At 43.7% G+C, this 22,584-nt stretch overlaps 2 protein-coding genes across 2 annotated transcripts in view; one reads left to right on the top strand and one right to left on the bottom strand.

The window, feature by feature from the left end:
- LOC121872790 (nuclear migration protein nudC-like) overlaps positions 1-22,584 on the bottom strand; it is a 69,465-nt gene that overhangs the window by 36,473 nt on the left and 10,408 nt on the right. The window lies entirely within an intron of this gene.
- The window catches only part of LOC121872671, a 166,573-nt gene continuing 158,918 nt past the window's right edge, over positions 14,930-22,584 (top strand). The window contains exon 1 of the mRNA XM_042375639.1: positions 14,930-15,013. The gene's annotated coding sequence lies outside the window, so the exon portion shown is untranslated. The remainder of the gene's footprint in view (positions 15,014-22,584) is intronic.

The raw sequence follows: 22,584 nt of genomic DNA, 5'->3' as shown, positions 1-22,584 counted from the left end.
CCTTGGGCCAAAACACACACACACACACACACACGCGATGCAGGAGCAGTTTATATCGCGAGACGTGACTGAATTGAGCGAGGAAGCCTGGAGAAGTAGCCTGGTGAAGGGAGGGAGGCTACAGGGCACATACGGGACGATACCTTCGTTATCACATTCTGGTGTTGTTTTTTGCGTTACTTATAAAAAAAAATCACTTTGTGCTAGCGATTATTGAAAAAACCCTAATCCCACCAAGGGGAACTTAATCCAGTGTAATATAACGTCGCTGTACTTGAATTGATGATTGTAAGCGAACGGTACTGGATCACCACGATAATCTGTATAAAGGCAGGATAGGCTCTGCTGGACACGGCTCTTTACATGTATAGTGCGCCTACCTCATCTTTCACACCGTCATAGTTTCATGGACGCCTGGGTTCCAATTTTTTTTTATGCTGTTTCTTGTTGCTAGCTAGTTGAGTGTGTGTGTGTGTGTGTGTGTAATAATAATAATATATATATATATATATATGTATATGTAATAAACTGAACATTAATAGAGATTTGCAGCCGGTGGCTGAAAATATACAGACTTACATTTGATTTAGACATAATGATATAATATGTATTGAATACATTTACAGGCTGTACAGTACATAAATCGGTTGTTGTTTATTATTTTAACAATAGATAGGGATAATTGCTTTATTCTTATCTGTCGGTTGCAGGCTCTTATGGGCTGAATTTTGTTGTAGTGGCCAGACTGCAGTGGAGCCAGGCTTTGCCGGTGGCAGGTGGCGGCGATGACGAGGGTGGTGCATTAGTTGGCTGCCAAACCTTTCCAGTGCTTGGTGGTGGAGGTCACTGAGGGATGGCAATTCCAGGGTGGAGAGAGAATTGGTGTAACCGGAGTATTCTGCACCGAGCATGATTCTGCAGGCCCTTTTCTGTACCTTCTCTAGCTGACGTTGTTGGGTGGAGTTGAGAGAAGACGACCAGGCTGGTGACGCATACGTTAGCTTGGGGAGAATAAAGGCGTTGTAGATGGTCCTCAGCTCTGGCGTGGGTGTCCCAAGTGATCTAAGTCGTCGTAGCATGTAGAGACGGTACGAGGCTGCCTTGACTGTGTTATTTACATGGGCCTTCCAGTCAAGTTTGTTGTCTATAGTTACACCCAGGAGTTTGGCAGACTGCACCAGCTGGAGAGGATGGGCACCCACTGTGACTGCTGGGGCTTGCACTGGAGTGGTGGCAGTATTGATGTGCATGACAACGATTTTGGTGTGTGTGTGTGTTATAAACGAAGTTCTTTGTGTGTGAATTTAGTGATGTAGAAATATTCAGGTGTGCTGGGGAGATTATTATACCGTATGTCTCCAGGCCGGTACATCTATTTTTTTGTCTTCTCTTTTTCGTGTGTGTGTGTTTATGAGCCGCTCAATGATACAAAGTTAATAACCAAGACAACAACACCTTTGTCTTCATCATCACCTTCATGCTGTCTAACAAGAACGGAAAGTTTATTTATTGTTTGTTCTAGAAACGAAACAATTAGACCGGAGCTTCATAACCGTGTCAACTGAAGCACTTGAAACCAAATAAACAAAAGCACTTTACACGAAAACAATAACAACTTCGTGTCAATCAAAATTATCCTTATTGTTTTTCACGTTGTCTGGCTTGGGAGCGAAGACTTGACAGACAGACAGACAGACAGACAGACAGAGTTATCGGTTTCTGTTGTAAGCAATATACTGTACATGGATGCACCTGTTTACAATCTTGTCCCCATAAGCAGTTGAACACGTTAATATAGAGTATATAGTACAATTAAAAAAACCCCACTAATACCCAGTGCTGAAGAACCCACACCGCACCCACACCTGTACCCACACCCACACCGCACCCACACCCACATCGTCAGTCTTCACGTGGATGTTGAAGGCGACTGAATATAAACACAAGTCCTGATACACCAAGATAATGTTTTTTATATAACGCCCGTATACATTTGATATAGTTTTCCATGTTATATCAAGGGCTATAATCTCCATACAGATGTGATATAATTTAAGAGGTTAGATTTAAGTCAACCAATTAGATAGGTTTATACACAGCATTTGACGAGGGTAATATAACAGGAAACCTCGGGTAATGTTTCCTTCGCCGTGGAGTCACAGTCACACAACGCCCTCCAATGGTTATTCAGTTACGCCTAAAAAATTCACTGGACACCTGAGCCCCGTCTTTGCCTTAGGCCAGCAACATACTCACTCCTTTCCTAAAGCCGAGGGAATTTTATATATTTTTTTGGAGGGGAGGAAATTGCTAGTGTTCGTCGGGGATTTACTGAGGGGAGATGGGCAAGTCAGCGTACACGCTAAGTGGTGGTGGTGGACAGGTGATCTGGTGGTGGTGGACAGGTGATCTGGTGGTGGCGGACAGGTGATCTGGTGGTGGCGGACAGGTGATCTGGTGGTGGCGGACAGGTGATCTGGTGGTGGTGGACAGGTGATCTGGTGGCGGCGGACAGGTGATCTGGTGGTGGCGGACAGATGACCAGGTGGTGGTAGTGGACAGGTGGCGCACAGGTAAACAGGTGGTGGTGAACAAGGACACAAAGGTGAACCTCCCCATTTGGCCAGCGCAAAGGTCATCACGAATCGTGGACCAACACCTACGACAATTCCTTCCCAGTTACACAGTCCCTCCCTACTAGGTATCCGTTACTGAACCTTCCGCCTCGCCAGTAATCTCACCGTGACCTTGACATTTGCCCAATAATCATAATTACAAAAATTAACACATTTATTCGAGTTTATCATCACAACAAACAGTACCTCAAATATTACTCGTCTTATGAGTAAAATTATGTAATGAAATAAGTATAAACACCAGAGCCCGCAAAGATTTCAACAGCTTTTGAATTTAGCTTTTATAAATACACTGTATGTGTATGTCTGTCACCTGATTATGTGTTCGACTGTCAGCTGGTTATGTGTAGGACTGTCAGTGGGTTGTGTAGGACTGTCAGGTGTTCATATGCACAACCGCTAGCTGTTTCATTCGTTTATACTGTACCATGGGGTGACTCTCTCTCTCGCACTCTGAGGAACACAAGCCTCACAAAAACACACCCGTGACGCGATTCAAGGCTGGAGAATAATCCCTCTCCATCCCCTCCCTCCCTCAAGTTGTTACCACCACCACCACCACTACTACTACTCATCCTCCACCACCACCACTACTAGTCATCCTCCACCACCACCACTACTCATCCTCCACCACCACCATAATCATCCTCCCACCTCTACTCATCCTCCACCACCACCACTACTCATCCTCCACCACCACCACTAATCATCCTCCACCACCTCTCTCCTCCTCCACCACCACCACTATCATCCTCCACCACCACCACTAATCATCCTCCACCACCTCTCTCATCCTCCACCACCACCACACTACTCATCACCACCACCACCACTACTCACACCACCACCACCACTACTAGTCATCTCCACCACCGCCACCCTACTCATCCTCCACCACCACCACTACCTAGTCATCCTCCACCACCTACTACTACTCATCCTCCACCCACCACCACTCTCATCCTCCACCGCCACTACTACTACCTCATCCACCACCACTACTCATCCACCACCACCACCACCACCTCTCATCCACCACCACCACCGCTCACTCATCCACCACCACCCCACCACTATCTCACCACCACCACCACCACTACTCATCACCACCACCACCACTACTCATCACCACCACCACCACCCTGCTCATCCCACCACCACCACCACCTCATCCCTACCACTACTCATCACCACCACCACTACTACTCATCCTACCACCGCTACTCATCACCACCACCACCACCACTCTCATCCTACCACCACGCTCTCATCACCACCACCACCGCTATCATCACCACCACCACCACTAATCATCCTCCACCACCTCTCCTCATCACCACCAACCACTACTCATCATCACCACCACCACCACTACATCCTCACCACCACCACCTACTCATCATCACCACCACCACCACTACTCATCCTCCACCACCACCACCACCACCACTACTCATCCACCACCACCACTATTACCGCCACTACTCATCTCCACCACTACCATCCTCCACCACCACTACTCATCCACACCACCACCACCACCACTAATACACCACCACCTCTCATCATCACCACCACCTCTCATCCTCCATCACCACCACCACTACTCATCACCACCACCACCACCACTACTCATCCTCCACCACCACCACCACTACTCATCCTCCACCACCTACTCATCCTCTCCACCACCACCTACTCATCCTCCCACCCCACCCTACTCATCCTCCATCACCACCACCACTACTCATCCACCACCACCACCACTACTCATCCTCTACCACCACCACCACTACTCAACCTCCACCACCTACTCATCTCCATCACCACCACCACTACTCATCCCACCACCACCACTACTCATCCTCTACCACCACCACCACTCTCATCCTCCACCACCACCACTACTAGTCATCCTCCACCACCGCCACCACTACTCTCCTCACCACCACTCACTCTCCTCCACCACCACTACTACTCCATCCCACCACCACCACCACTACTCATCACCACCACCACCACTAATCATCCACCACCACCACCACCTAATCATCTCCACCACCTCTGCTCATCCTCCACCACCACTACTCTCCTCCACCACCACCACTACTCATCATCCACCACCACCACCACTATCATCCTCCACCACCACCTACTCATCCTCCACCACCACCACCACTCTCATCCACCTCCACCACCACCACCCACTTCCTCACACCACCACCACTACTCATCCCTCACCACCACCACCTCTCATCCTCCACCTCCACCACCACCTCACTCATCCACCACCACCACCACCACTACTCATCCACCACCACCACCACTACTCACATCCACCACCCACCACCACTACTCATCCCACCACCACCACCACTAATCATCCTCCACCACCTCTACTCATCCTCCACCACCAACCACTACTCATCCACCACCACCACCACTGCTCATCCACCACCACCACCTACTCATCCACCACCACCACCACTAATCATCCTCCACCACCTCTACTCATCCTCCACCACCACCACTACTCATCACCACCACCACCACTACTCACATCCTCCACCACCACCACCACTACTCATCCTCCACACCACCACCACTCATCCCTCCACCACCACCACCACTACTCATCCTCCACCACCACCACCACTACTCATCCTCACCTCCCACCACCACCACCACTCATCCTCCACCACCACCACCACTACTCATCATCACCACCACCACCACTCACTCATCCTCCACCACCACCACCACTACTCATCCTCCACCACCACCACTCTCATCCACCACCACCACCCACCACTACTCATCCTCCACCTCCACCACCACCACCACTACTCATCCTCCACCACCACCACCACCTACTCATCCTCCACCACCACCCACCACCCTACTCATCCTCACCACTACTCATCCTCCACCACCACCCACCACCACTCATCCTCCACCACCACTACCTCATCCTCCACCACCACCACCACTACTCATCCCACCCACCACCACTCTCATCACCACCACCACCACCACTACTCATCCTCCACCACCACCACCACTACTCATCACCACCACCCACCACTACTCATCATCACCTCCACCACCACCACCATCCTCCACCACCACCACTACTCATCCTCCACCACCACCACCTCATCCTCCACCACCACCACTACTCATCCTCCACCACCTACTCATCCACCACCACCACCACCTACTCATCCATCACCACCACCATACTATCATCCTCCACCACCACCACCACCACCACTACTCATCATCCACCACCTACTCATCCTCCACCACCACCACTACTCATCCACCACCACCACCACCACTACTCATCCTCCACCACCACCACCACTCATCCTCCACCACCACCTACTCATCCTCATCACCACCACCACTACTCATCACCACCACCACCACCACTACTCATCCTCCACCACCACCACTACTCATCCTCCACACCTATCATCCTCACCACCACCACTACTCATCATCACCACCACCACTCTCATCCTCCATCACCCACCACCACTACTCATCCTCTACCACCACCACCACCCCTCATCCTCACCACCACTACCATCCTCACCACCACCACTACTCATCCACCACCACCACCACTACTCATCCTCCACCACCTCTACTCATCCTCCACACCACACTCATTCTCCACCACCACCCCCATCCTCCACCACCACCACTACTCATCCACCACCACCTACTCATCACCACCACACTACTCATCCACCACCACCACCACACTCATCCACTACCACCACCACCACTACTCATCACCACCACCACCACTACTCATCCTCCACCACCACCACTACTCATCCTCCACCACCACCACCACTCATCCACCACCACCACACTCATCCACCACCACTACTCATCACCACCACCACCATCCTCCCACCACCACCATCTCATCCTCACACCACCACTACTCATCCTCCACCACCACCACTACTCATCACCACCACCACTACTCACCTCCACACTACTCATCCTCCACCACCACCACTACTCATCATCACCACCACCACTACTCATCCTCCACCACCACCACTACTCCATCCTCCACCACTACTCATCCTCCACCACCACTCATCCTCCACCACCACTACTCATCCTCCCACCACCACCTACTCATCCTCCACCACCACTACTCATCCTCCACCACCACCACTACTCATCCTCACCCACCACCACTACTCATCCTCCCACCACCACACTCATCCTCCACCACCACCACTACTCATCCTCCACCACCACCACCTCTCATCCTCCACCACCACTACTCATCCCACCACCACCACCACTCTCACCACCACCTCTCTCTTCCTCCACCACCACCACTACTCATCACCACCACCACCTACTCATCCTCCACCCACCACCACTACTCATCCTCCACCACCACCACTATCATCCTCCACCACAATCACTCATCACCACCACCACCACTACTCATCATACCACCACTACTCATCACCACCACCACCACTACTCATCCTCACCACCACTACTCATCCTTCACCACCACCACCACTCATCCTCCACCACCACTACTCATCCACCACCACCACACTCATCTACCACCACCTCCTCATCCTCCACCACCACCACTACTCATCCTCCACCCACCACTACTCATCCTCCACCACCACTACTCATCCACCACCACCTCTCATCTCCACCACCACCACCTCATCCTCCACCACCCACCACCACTACTCATCCTCCACCACCACCACCTTCACTCATCCTCCACCACCACCACCTACTCATCATCACCACCACCACTATCTCATCACCACCACCACTACTCATCCTCCACCACCACCACCATCCTCCACCACCACCACCACCACCACCACCACTACTCATCCACCACCACCACTACTCATCCACCACCACCACTACTACTCATCCTCCACCACCACTACTCATCCTCCACCACCACCGCTACTCATCCACCACCACCACTACTACTCATCCTCCACCACCATTAATCATTATCCTCAACATCCAGACTTCCCAGAGAGAGAGAGAGAGAGAGAGAGAGAGAGAGAGACCGGAGTACTTCCTTCACGGTACTTTAACAACTAACTGTCTCCTTGAATCACCTCTTTCCCTCGTGTCTGTCTAAAACCACAGTAAAGAAATTATAACAGATCCACCCATACCTTCTCTCACCACTGTAACCTAACACAACCTAGTACAGCCTCGCCTCACTTAACCTAACCCAAGCTAAACTTAACCTATCCTTACCAAACCTTATCTTTATCTTACCTAATCTAACCAAACCTAACCTGATCCGACCAATACCTAACCCAACCTAAGCCTCACCTATCCTAACCAAACCTTATCTGTACCAAACCTAACCTATCCTTACCAAACCTTACCTAACCTAACCTAACCTAACCTAACCTAACCTAACCTAACCTAACCTTACCTAACCTAACCTTACCTTACCTAACTTAACCTTACCTTACCTTACCTAACCTAACCTAACCTAACCTAACCTAACCTAACCTAACCTAACCTAACCTAACCTAACCTAACCAAACCAAACCTACTTTAACCTGGCCTTCTTATCATTTACACAACGTATACTACCAGGAAACTCCAGGGAGTGGTGCCGTGTGGACGTGATCCTTCGTGTTGTGTAATCTCACCATCTCCTTACCCAATGAAAACCCACTGTAAAATTTTTCGAGGAGGGGAAGGGGGAAGGGGGTGAGGTAAATCTTGAGGTGAAATAAGCCGAGGTCGTGATTCTTCAGGTGATTCGGTTATATATTATCCAGGGTTATGCTCAAAGAAAGGACATACATGAAGTGACGAAATGTAAACTTGTGTAAGAGCTACGGATATATTTTCCTCCATCACCTGCACGTAGGGCTTTCCGAGAAACAGAGAAGAGAAGAGAAGAGGAGAGGAGGAGAGGAGAGAAGAGAGGAGAGGAGGAGAGGAGAGAAGAAAGGAGAAGAGAAGACCCCCTCTAATATCTTACCCGAGACACACACACATTTGCTTACTTGCACAGGAACCCGACATGAGTTGCTTGATAACACTCCCTGAAGGTAACACCACCATCACCTCACACACAAGAGTAAACAACAGCACCCGTCATCCATCTCTGTCAGCTGATTGCAGTTTGTTTACATACCTGGCCGGTGATAAGCCAAGGCTGGGAGACATGACGTGGTGTAGTCCTATTAAAGGTGAACTTTAATGCCGAAAAAAAAATGTAATTGAACGAAAAATATAATTGAACGAAAAATATAATTGAACGAAACATATAATTGAACGAAAAATATAACTGAACGAAAAATATAATTGAACGAAAAATATAATTGAACGAAAAATATAACTGAACGAAAAATATAACTGAACGAAAAATATAATTGAACGAAAAATATAATTGAACGAACAATACAATTGAACGAAAAATATAACTGAACGAAAAATATAATTGAACGAAAAATATAATTGAACGAAAAATATAATTGAACGAAAAATATAACAACGAAAAATATAATTGAACGAAAAATATAATTGAACGAAAAATACAATTGAACGAAAAATATAACAACGAAAAATATAACTGAACGAAAAATATAATTGAACGAAAAATATAATTGAACGAAAAATATAATTGAACGAAAAATATAACGAAAAATATAATTGAACGAAAAATATAATTGAACGAAAAATACAATTGAACGAAAAATATAACAACGAAAAATATAATTGAACGAAAAATATAATTGAACGAAAAATATAATTGAACGAAAATATATAGTTGAACAAAAAATATAAGTGAACGAAAAATATAATTGAACGAAAAATTGTCACTGAACAAGAAAAAATATAATTGAACGAAATAATTATAGCTCAACGAAAAATTTTCATTGACGACCAAATTAAACGAAAACTCATAAATTGAACGAAAAAAAATCAGTGAACTTGATTTTTCTTTAATATACAGAATAATTTTAACAATATTTCAAGTCAAATTATCAGGATAATTTTGGTTCGGGTCTATTTGTTTATTTATCAATATCTTAAGTAAATAATTTTGTAATCCACACCGTATAAAATAACACCTGAGAACAGAACTTATAACAACTGCAAGAATAAAATAAATAATCATGTGAAAAAAAAAATCCTCATCAAAGTTTTCCTGGATTCCATATCGATTATTCTGGAACTATCTAGATCCAGTTACACTGTCATCATTAACACTCAGACTGTGAACATACAGTCGGGGCCATATTCAAGAGCAGTTGTGGGGTGTACGACGCCATTTACGATGACCTTCTTGCCTTGATTTTGTCAGCAATATCGCCTTTAACACATGGAACTCTGCACTTTTCGAAGCTTTGGAAGAGTCTCGAAGCAAGTTTCCTGGTGGGAATTATTAACTAGTGGTACTCAAAATATCGAAACTTCGAGATCTCTCCAGAGCTTCAAAAAGGTGGTATTCCTGAAACAAGATCAGGGCAAGGTCATCGTAAATGGCGTCGTACACCCCATAATTGCTCTTGAATACGGCCGGCCCTAGAACAAAGGACGCCTGAACTACCATTGTCCACTAATTTAATCAATAATTAATTTTCCTCACATTCAACCATATACACCCCCCCCCTCACCTCTTGGTCTCCACGTATCAGTCAATCATCATCACCGCCAATCAACACATGTTCATATTCCAATCAACAACATCAAAACAACAGCAACAAAAACAACAGCAACATTAACAACAACGATAATATAAAAACAAAAGCAATATCAACAACAAAAACAATAATAAAGGAAGCCGCCGAACGTTTCAAAATAAATACATTAACTTTGTACAGATTTCTAAGAAACCGAAGCTTAGGTGTAAATTTCCTGGTCTCGACGAACAATGTAAACGTAACAGGAAAAAAAAATCATAGGAACATACGCCACGGAAAAAAAATATATTTAATTATAATTTGGGGTTTGGTTAGGTTTGGTCTGGTCAGGGTAGGTTTAGTTCACTATTTTTGTTTTTTTAATTTGTCCCCTAAATTCGATGAAGCGGGCCTTCGGGAAAGTCAACAGGTATAAATAACAACTCATGGGTGATAAATAACATAAATAATACATAATAAATTGGCTCGTCTTGTATATTCATGTCACCCGGTAACTTCTCCATCGCCCGAAATCTGTTGGGCTGCAGCAGGAGACTGTCAACCTGCAGGGGTCGGGTCGTTGGCCGAACTGAACCACCAGCACCAGACTCGGGCGACCAAAACTATTAAAAGGTGTTGAGTGTGACCAGTCGGCCTCACACTTGACGACATAAGAAAGAGTGCGTGTGTGTGTGTGTGTGTGTGTGTGTGCGTGTGTGTGTGTGTGTTGTTTCCCGGGAAGGATCTATTGTGTGTGTGTGATGCCTTTTATCCACGGTATTTCACTTCAAACCACAATGTGACTCCTGTGAGGTTCACGAGAAACTTGAGCTCATTGTTTTTAAAAAATTGACGCTCATGATTATATTATTTAGATTTTGATGAATGGTCTTTAATTCAAATGTGTTTTGGTGCGTGAGTGAATAAATCGTATCACTGTATATCCTTGAATCTGAATATTCCTACACACGCAGGCAGTTTTCACCGGGATTAAGCAAATTTAATTCCTGACAGGCACACTGCCTCCCACAGTCATGGCGTCACCTGCCACTATATACAGGTAGTACAATGATAATAAAGATTAATTATATTCTTTTGTCTTCTCGTTGTCCTAGCAATAAACACACAAGACAAACACTGTGGCTCTGTTAACAGATGAAGAAACACCCACCGCCTGTGTCCTCTACCTCACCTCTGATCACGTGTCTTGTTCACTTCACTTTACTCACTAGGAAAATTTTTTAAAGATATTCTGGGAGGTTTCTTCAGTCCCTCACGAGCGTTCCATCAGCCCAGGTGTCTTTCTGATGTACATTATACGTGAAGAAGCGAAAATTGCCGTTTTATTCCTATGTTAAAACAACTTAAGAACATTATAGTCCAACGACTTAACCTTTCGCCACACTCGAGTACAGTATCGCCAACACCCAACAAAGTCTACTACAACTTCCCACCTGTAAGCGCCCCGCGCACATGCAATTTTTAGTCGGCCAACAGTTTAATTGCACAAGTGAGAACCATTGAGCCAAATGGGAGTGCGCGCACATGCAATTCAACAGTTGGGCGACTGTAAAGTTTGTGACATGCTACAACTTGTGAGCAATGGAATAGTTGACCAACTAGCTTGTGCAGGCAGGTTTCAACGTGTGCGAGCGCACTAGCAGCGAACTGTAGGCCGACTCTCACCTCAGTCGGAAAGCTTAAAGTGACAGATAGCCTTTCCTCCGGGGGGATGCTATTCCTCCATTTGGTATTTTGATGTTATTGAAGGCCCAACGTGGAACAAGAGTTCATAAACTGTTGACGTTCATTCTATAGTAATAAAAAAAAATATTTGGGTAGACCAGTAAATCTTCATTCATTCTGTAATATTGTCCTTTAATCAGCTGTTGGCTTGTACTTGGATGAACCCAGTACTGTTTTTTACATATCTTTTCCCTTTGACGAATTGCCAACGCACAAACGTAAGCTGTTTCGAGGAAGTCCATAATACAACTGAAAAAAAAAATTGACCAACTGTGAATTGCAAGTACGCGGGAATTCTTGACAGTTTCGTCAGCTGTTGCATGCGAAATAACCGAATTGGCCGCAATCGACCAACTCAAAATTATGTGCGCGCGGGAAGCCTTACATTAGATACCCAATCAGCAGCTGTAACGAGTGGTGTCGCCCCAATCAGCTGCCGGCAGCGGGATTCTAACCTGCGACACCTGGGTCTGGAGGCGAGAGTTATATTCACTCAGCCACCGCACCACTACTAAATATATTCTTACTTTATCCTGCATCAAACATTCTCTATATTAATGTCTTAATTTCTCCCCACATTAGTCAAGAGGTACAACGGCCGAGTAGAGAAAACGATCCTGTCCTGTAAATGGGTGCCTGACATTAAAGCTGCAGCCATGTGACACACACACACACACTACTTTGCTGTCACTCGGAATCGAGTATGAAGATCAACCAGCAATGATACAATGTTATGAGTTATTAGGGATGTCACCTAGGTTTGTGAGTTTTGAGGTGACTAAAGAGACCGATACGGGACCCTGAGCGTCGTTCACATTCGTTGCACATATGGAGGGCTCCATCTACTGCGGGAGAGGCGGTGGCAGCGTCTTTCCGGCGTTGGCGCTTGTCTGCCTCGGTTTGCAGTCGGGCTAACACGAAAGCATCGACACCTCGTGCGGTGATCCTCCAAGCGTTACGATGTGGAGTAATAGACTCCCAGGTGAGGGGTCGATTTGGCACTTTTTCAGGTTTGTCTTAAGACTATCCCTATACCTTTTAAATTGCCCGCCGGCGTTACGTTTACTATTCGTTAGGTGACTGTAAAGTAGCTGCTTTGGCAGTCTACCGTTATCCATGCGGGTAACATGGCCAGTCCAACGTAGTTGTTTATGGATAATGGTAGCCTCGATGCTCCTACAGTTGGTGCCAGCAAGAATACTGGCATTTGTTCTCTTGTCTTCCCAGCGAACTCAGAGGATGGAATGTAGACTACGTTGGTGAAAGTTTTCAAGTGCCATGAGGTGCCTCCTGTATGTAACCCATGTCTCACTGCCATATAGCAGGGTGGGGAGGACAGGACCACTGCTACGTGCAGCTTCGTAGATAATTTTAGCTCCCTACAGCTGAAGACACGATTTCGGAGTCTGCCAAAGGCTTGAGATGCACATCTGATCCGATGCTGAATCTCTTCATCGATGTCTACGGTGGTGGACAGGTGGGAGCCGAGATACCGAGAGTGGGTAATATTAGAGAGGGTAGTACCGTTAAGCTGGATGGATGGTGGAGGTGTGTCTGAACCAGGGGCAGGTTGAAAGAGAATCTGAGTCTTGCGTACATTCACCTCAAGGCAGAAGTGTGCAGACGCGTCTGCGTAGGTGTTCAGGATCTCCTGTAGGTCGTGTTCAGTGTGAGCATCAAGGGTGAGGTCGTCTGCATATTGAAGTTCAGTGATGGAAGCTGTCGACACCTTTGTTCTTGCCTAGAGTCATCTTATGTTGAAAAGACCCCTCTTCACCCGGTTCTCGATGTTCACCCCGCTGGCTAAATTGGCTCTGGCACGAGTAAGGAAGGCAGCCAAGAAGATGGAAAAGAGAGTTGGTGCCAGTATACACCCTTGTTTAACCTCTGTTTCGATGGGGAAGAACTCTGACTGGGTGCCGTTGTGCAGTACACTGCCGTTCATACCAACGTGGAGTTGCCTCACAATGGTGATGAATTTTGGTGGGTAACCAAAACGGCTGAGTCGAAGGCCTTAGTTAGGTCGATGAAAGCCGTATACAGGTCACGGTGCTGTTCTCTGCACTTTTCCTGTATCTGGCGGGCAGCAAAGATCATGTTAGTGGTGCCACGTGATGGTCTAAAACCACATTGAGTTTCTGGAAGAAAATTTCCGCCTCAGTTAGAAGTCTGTTTAGGAGGACTCGGGCGATAATCTTGTCAGCTACGGACAGCAGCGAGATTCCACGGTAGTTGCCACAGTCTGACCGGTCTCCCTTGTTCTTATAAATATTGACAATGGAGGCGTCTTTAAGAGCTTGGGAAATTCCCTCTTTTCCCATATATTCTCCAGGAGACAGTGGAGACGGCTGGTAAGCAGAGGTCCTCCAGCTACACACACACACACGCTCGTCAGTATGCACACAGTACACTAAATACCATACGAAACTCATAATTGAAATATTAATAATAAATAATGGTAACAACAATAATCATGAATGATGATAATAATATTCAATAATAAAGATAATTATAAATAATTATAATGATAATAATACAAAAATTGTAGTTAATAATAATGATGATAATACAAATAATTACTAATACTAATAAATAATAATAATTAATACTGTAATATTTAATAACAATAATAATAATAACAGCACAACAAAAATAAAATTAAAAATACGAATCGGATGTTAATAACAAATTAGCGCAAATAATTCAGGATATTTGGGTAAGGCTGTGAGAGGGAGGGAGGAGGGAGGAGGGCGATTATCCCTCCCGACAGTAGGAAGTTCCTTGGTATTGGGGAGGGGGGGGGGGGCGAGGAAGATATAAATGGAGGTGGTGGCAGCAATGAGGATTCTGTGCTGTGGATGTGTTCGCTGCCACACGTCCACTACCCGCCGGGTTTGTCCTACCACACCTGCGTCTCCCACACAACTCACACTTGCCAACTAACATAAGGTAAGTCTCACTAACGACACAATACCAGCGTTAGGTCACAAATATTTGGGTGGATCTGATGGAAAGAAAATCACGCACAAGATTTTAGTTAATATCTAAATAAAACACGTACAGTCAGCCAAAGATCCAGAGACCCCACCCTGAGTCATGTACTGTACTGTATGTAAAGGTTATTGTAATTGGTGGGTCTATTTTCGGCTGAATTACTGTCAGGATAAATATTAAACAAACCAAAGGTAGACAATTTATAATAATAAACTATTCGTTGTTATTTAAGATAATGACAAGTCTCCAAAAGTTCGTATATTTGGTTAAATAATGTAGAAATTATACTAATGAATTGGCAGCTCAACTACAACGAGGACTGCCACAAGATTCTCAGATTAAATTTCCTTCATTATTTAAGCAAATATAAGAATGAATTGTTTATTATTATAAAATATCTACCTTTGGTTTGTTTAATATTTATCCTGACAGTAATTCAGCCGAAAATAGACCCACCAATTACAATAACCTTCACATACAGTACAGTACATGACTCAGGGTGGGGTCTCTGGATCTTTGGCTGACTGTACACGAGTCTACATAAGCGGTGTTGTAACTGTAACCACTTTTATCATTAATCTGGAAGGGTAATTACCAGCGGGGAGTCAATGAAGGTAATCTTTGTTACCCGTTAAAATGTCCTAGTCGAAAAAGGGTCAATGAATATGAGGGTTATGTCACTAAAATGAGAAGCGAGTCGACTTACTGTTAGGTACTCGTGTGTGTGAAGTAGACGGCTGACATTATTATTACCACAGATAACATATAAATAACTTGAACTTCTCAATCTTAGGTTTTATCTTCATTATTTATCCTTTTCAGCGTTAGCAGTAAGGTTAATAAGAACTGTACAGGTTTAATAATATATATTGCCCTGCCCGTAACTGCGAGGCTGGGTATTGTTTCCTGTCTGTCTGTCTGTCTGTCTGTCTGTCTGTCTGTCTGTCTGACTGTCTGTCTGTTTGTCTCCAAGTAATTCAAGAACAGGTTTATGAATAGGCATCAACCTTGCTGAACATTTTGTGCAAATAAGACTAAAATTTGTCAAGTTTGCCAATGTCAAAATCCGCACAATGATAACATAACAAACTAAAGCAATAGCAACAAAAAACGATGGCATGAGACAGTCTCCAGAGGTGACATAGTTATTATTATTATCATCATTATTATCGCTATTATTATCGTTATTTTATTATTAATATTACCATCGTTATAATCGTTATCATTTTCGTTATTACTCTTATTAATATCATCATTATTATTATTACCATCACTCCACTTCAACGTTACACACAGACGAGCATAAACCAATATAAGAATATAAACACTCAATACAGCAAATGATACGAGTGTCTTAATCCAATGACTAACTTAATCCTTCCACGTGGATATTAAATCAACATACTTATTCCCATCCTCGGAAGACGTGCCTACAGTGTGTTTACCAAGTCTCTTGATGCTCATGTAAACACACCGCGTTGAGCAAATTAGAGACATCAGTATATATTCATTTCAGTTTTTGCTTTTAGTCTTGACTGTGTTTTTTAATATTTCTAATTCCGCCTTTAAGTAAAAATATGACAAACGACAAGACGAAGAGAGAGACTGTTTTGTATGTATGTATGTATGGCGACCTGTGGTGTAATGGTCAGCATGCTCGCCTCGCAAGCGAGTAGACCCTGGTTCGACCCCGGGAAGGGTGAAACTGTGGACAAGTTCTTTTACGCCATTTGCCTATGTCTACCCATTAGTAATTGGGGACCTGGGATAATAGTTAGCCAGTGCAGTTAACGAGTTGTCCGGTCTTCTCGAACTATTAGAACATAAGAATGGAGGAAACTGCAGCGGGCCTATTGGCCCATACTGGGCAGTCCCATTTACACCCAACCCCTATTGCTCATATATCCATCCAACCTATGATTGAAGCTATCCAGCGTATTAGAGTTGGTGATGATATTTGGTAATTTGTTCCACTCATCCACGACTCTATTTCTAAACCAATGTTTACCTATTTCGAGCCTAAATCTAAATTTGTCAAATTTAGAACCATTGTTTCGAGTTCGCTCCTGGTTGGATAGTTTGAGTACCTTCGTAATGTCCTTTTGTTCAGCCCTGACTTTCATTTATACACCTCGATCATATCGCCCCTCACTCTACGTCTCTCGAGGGAATGCAAATTAAGAAGCTTTAACCTGTCTCTGTACTCAAAGTTCCTAATGCCCGGGATTAGTCTTGTCATTCTCCTCTAAATTCTTTCCAAGGATTCTATATCCATTCTGTAATACGGTGACCAGAATTCAACTGCGTAATCCAAGTGAGGTGTGTGTGTGGTGACCTGTGGTGTAATGGTCAGCATGCTCACCTCGCAAGCGAGCGGACCCGGGTTCGATCCCAGGCAGGGTGAAACTATGGGCAACTTTCTTTACGCCATTTGCCTCTGTCTACCCAGCAGTAATTGGGGACCTGGATGTTATTCGATTTGCGGATCGTGTTCCGGGGTAATGGTTAGCCAGTGCAGTTGGCGAGATTGTGCGGTCTTCTTGGACTGTTCCTCGACTCTGGGTCATGCAGCTCATTAAATCAGGATGTGGTTGCTGTTTTAGCGACAGTTTCTACACCTTAAACAAATTCACGCCGAGGTGGCCCTTAGGTCGGCCATCCTTAATCTCGAGGGGCAACCATTATGTATGTATGTGTAGGCCTTGGGTATATACAGTATATTGCATGGGGGAGAAAATACCATAAAAGAGTGTTGAAATACACAGTTGCCAACACATCACCACAGTACAGTATATATAGGTTAAGTCACTACAGTGTTTGGAATTATACAACTCTGACCTCAGTTGTTTACGTCACGCCTCGCTTCGTGGCCAGTGACGCTTAGCTACTGGAACCTGCTCGTAAACATGATGACCCCAATTGAATCACAGGGGCTCATAATGAACCCTCGAGTGATTCACAGGTGCTCATAATGACTCTCAAGTGATTCATATACATTAATAATGAACCCCTTGTGAATCATAAGAGCTCATAATCTCTCAATTGAACCACAGACGTTCACAATGACTATCAAGTGACTTAGAAATCCTCATAATGAACGCCAAATGATTCATAAGAGCCCATAATGACTCTCAAGTGAATCACTCATACGTACTCACAATGAACCTCAAGTGATTCATAGGTGCTCATAGTGAACCCCTTATGAATCGTAAGAACTCATAATGACCTCCAAATGAATCACAGGTGTTCACAATTACCCAAGGTGAGTCGAGAGATACTCCGGTCAGGCTAGGAGATCCGCGCTACAAATAATAATGCCAGATAAAAAGATACAAAATAAAAATAATAAAAATAAAAATGCCGAACCACAAAAATGCTTGGCCAACACCAGCAAGGAATGATCACCCAAATTTTTTTTTATTATAACCTGAATGTTAACTCGCTTTGGTGACTGTGTGTGTACAAGAGGTATGTATATATATCCAGCTGAATCATTACAATTATTACCTTAAGACAGTTGTCGGTGTGACGGCTCTATGATTCACTATTCTTGTGTATGAGTAATATTAAAGATTCGCTATTCTTGTGTATGAGTATATTAAAGATTCGCTATTCTTGTGTATGAGTAATATTAAAGATTCGCTATTCTTGTGTATGAGTATATTAAAGATTCGCTATTCTTGTGTATGAGTAATATTAAAGATTCGCTATTCTTGTGTATGAGTAATATTAAAGATTCGCTATTCTTGTGTATGAGTAATATTAAAGATTCGCTATTCTTGTGTATGAGTATATTAAAGATTCGCTATTCTTGTGTATGAGTATATTAAAGATTCGCTATTCTTGTGTATGAGTATATTAAAGATTCGCTATTCTTGTGTATGAGTAATATTCGCTATTCTTGTGTAAGTATATTAAAGATTCGCTATTCTTGTGTATGAGTAATATTAAAGATTCGCTATTCTTGTGTATGAGTATATTAAAGATTCGCTATTCTTGTGTATGAGTATATTAAAGATTCGCTATTCTTGTGTATGAGTAATATTAAAGATTCGCTATTCTTGTGTATGAGTATATTAAAGATTCGCTATTCTTGTGTATGAGTATATTAAAGATTCGCTATTCTTGTGTATGAGTATATTAAAGATTCGCTATTCTTGTGTATGAGTATATTAAAGATTCGCTATTCTTGTGTATGAGTAATATTAAAGATTCGCTATTCTTGTGTATGAGTATATTAAAGATTCGCTATTCTTGTGTATGAGTAATATTAAAGATTCGCTATTCTTGTGTATGAGTAATATTAAAGATTCGCTATTCTTGTGTATGAGTATATTAAAGATTCGCTATTCTTGTGTATGAGTATATTAAAGATTCGCTATTCTTGTGTATGAGTAATATTAAAGATTCGCTATTCTTGTGTATGAGTATATTAAAGATTCGCTATTCTTGTGTATGAGTATATTAAAGATTCGCTATTCTTGTGTATGAGTATATTAAAGATTCGCTATTCTTGTGTATGAGTATAATTCGCTTTAGGGATATTAAGAAAAATATGACAGACGCAGCGTTATATAGTGTTCATTAACCCCTAAGTATGGTAAGAGCCTCCCCCCTCCCAAACCCTAACCCCCAACCCTCTCACCCCAACCAACTCACCCCCAACCTACTCACCCCCACCCCCCTCACCTCATTAAAGATTCATGGTCATTACTCTCCCACTCTAAATGAATCATACACACTACCCCATGAATCATACACACTACCCCATGAATCATACACACTACCCCATGAATCATACACACTACCCCATGAATCATACACACTACCCCATGAATCATACACACTACCCCATGAATCATACACACACTACCCCATGAATCATACACACACACTACCCCATGAATTATGCACACTACCCACTGAATCATACACACTACCCCATGAATCATACATATCACTCCTGAATCATACACACTACCCCATGAATCATAAACAACCCATGAATCATACACATTACCCACTGAATCATACACACTACCCCATGAATCATACACACTACCCCATGAATCACACACTACCCCATGAATCATACACACTACTCCATGAATCACACACTACCCCATGAATCATACACACTACCCCATGAATTATGCACACTACCTCATGAATCATACACACTACCCCATGAATCATAAACACTACCAATGAACTACACACTACCCCATGAATCATACACTACCCCATGAATCATAAACACTACCCCATGAATCATAAACACTAACCCATGAATCATACACATTACCCCATGAATCATAAACACTACCCCATGAATCATACACATTACCCCATGAATCATACACACTACCAATGAATCATAAACACTACCCCATGAATCATACACACTACCCCATGAATCATGCACACACTACCCCATGAATCATACACACTACCCCATGAATCATACACACTACCAATGAATCATAAACACTACCCCATGAATCATACACACTACCAATGAATCATACACACAACCCCATGAATCATGCACACTACCCCATGAATCATGCACTACCCCATGAACTAACACTACCCCATGAATCATACACACTACCCCATGAATCATGCACACTACCCCATGAATCATGCACACTACCCCATGAATCATACACACTACCCCATGAATCATACACACTACCCCATGAATCATACACACTACCAATGAATCATAAACACTACCCCATGAATCATACACACTACCAATGAATCATACACACAACCCCATGAATCATGCACACTACCCCATGAATCATACACACTACCAATGAATCATAAACACTACCCCATGAATCATACACACTACCAATGAATCATACACACAACCCCATGAATCATACACACTACCCCATGAATCATACACACTACCCCATGAATCATGCACACTACCCCATGAATCATACACACTACCCCATGAATCATACACACTACCCCATGAATCATACACACTACCAATGAATCATAAACACTACCCCATGAATCATACACACTACCAATGAATCATACACACAACCCCATGAATCATGCACACTACCCCATGAATCATACACTACCCCATGAATCATAACACTACCCCATGAATCATACACACTACCCATGAATCATGAACTACCCATGAATCATGCACACTACCCATGAATCATACACACTACCAATGAATCATACACACTACCCATGAATCATACACACTACCAATGAATCATGCACACTACCCCATGAATCATGCACACTACCCCATGAATCATACACACTACCAATGAATCATAAACACTACCCCATGAATCATACACACAACCAATGAATCATACACACTACCCCATGAATCATACACACTACCCCATGAATCATAAACACAACCCATAAATCATACACACTACCCACTGAATTATACACACTACCCCATGAATCATACACACTACCACTGAATTATGCACACTACCCCATGAATCATACACACTACCCACTGAATCATACACACTACCCCATGAATCATACACACTACCCACTGAATCATACACACACTACCAATGAATCATACACAACTACCCACTGAATCATACACAGTACCCCATGAATCATACACACTACCCACTGAATCATACACTACCACTAATGAATCATACACACTACCCCATGAATCATGCACACTACCAATGAATCATACACACACTACCCCATGAATCATACACACTACCAATGAATCATACACACTACCAATGAATCATAAACACTACCAATGAATCATAACACTACCAATGAATCATACACACTACCCCATGAATCATATACACTACCCCATGAATCATGCACACTACCAATGAATCATAATCACTACCCCATGAATCATGCACACACCACAATGAATCATAAACACTACCCCATGAATCATACACACTACCAATGAATCATAAACACAACCCCATGAATCATGCACACTACCCCATGAATCATTACACACTACCCATGAATCAGCACTACCCCATGAATCATGTAACACTACCCCATGAATCATACACACTACCCCATGAATCATGCAACACATCACCCCATGAATCATACACACTACCAATGAACTACACACTACCCCATGAATCATACACACTACCCCATGAATCATACACTACCAATGAATCATACACACTCACCCCATGAATCACACACCCATGAATCATACACACTACCCCATGAATCATACACACTACCCCATGAATCATGCACACTACCCCATGAATCATACACACTACCCCATGAATCATACACACTACCCCATGAATCATACACACTACCCCATTAATCATGCACACTACCCCATGAATCATACACACTACCCATGAATCATGCACACTACCCCATGAATCATACACACTACCCCATGAATCATACACACTACTAATGAATCATACAAACTACCAATGAATCATACACACTACCCCATGAATCATGCACACCACCAATGAATCATACACACT

Source organism: Homarus americanus, unplaced genomic scaffold (genome assembly GCF_018991925.1).
Source record: "Homarus americanus isolate GMGI-L3 unplaced genomic scaffold, GMGI_Hamer_2.0 scaffold39155, whole genome shotgun sequence".
NCBI lineage: Eukaryota > Metazoa > Arthropoda > Malacostraca > Decapoda > Nephropidae > Homarus > Homarus americanus.
The sequence above is the reverse complement of the archived record's forward strand: the minus strand, read 5'-3'. Positions and strand labels throughout refer to the sequence as shown.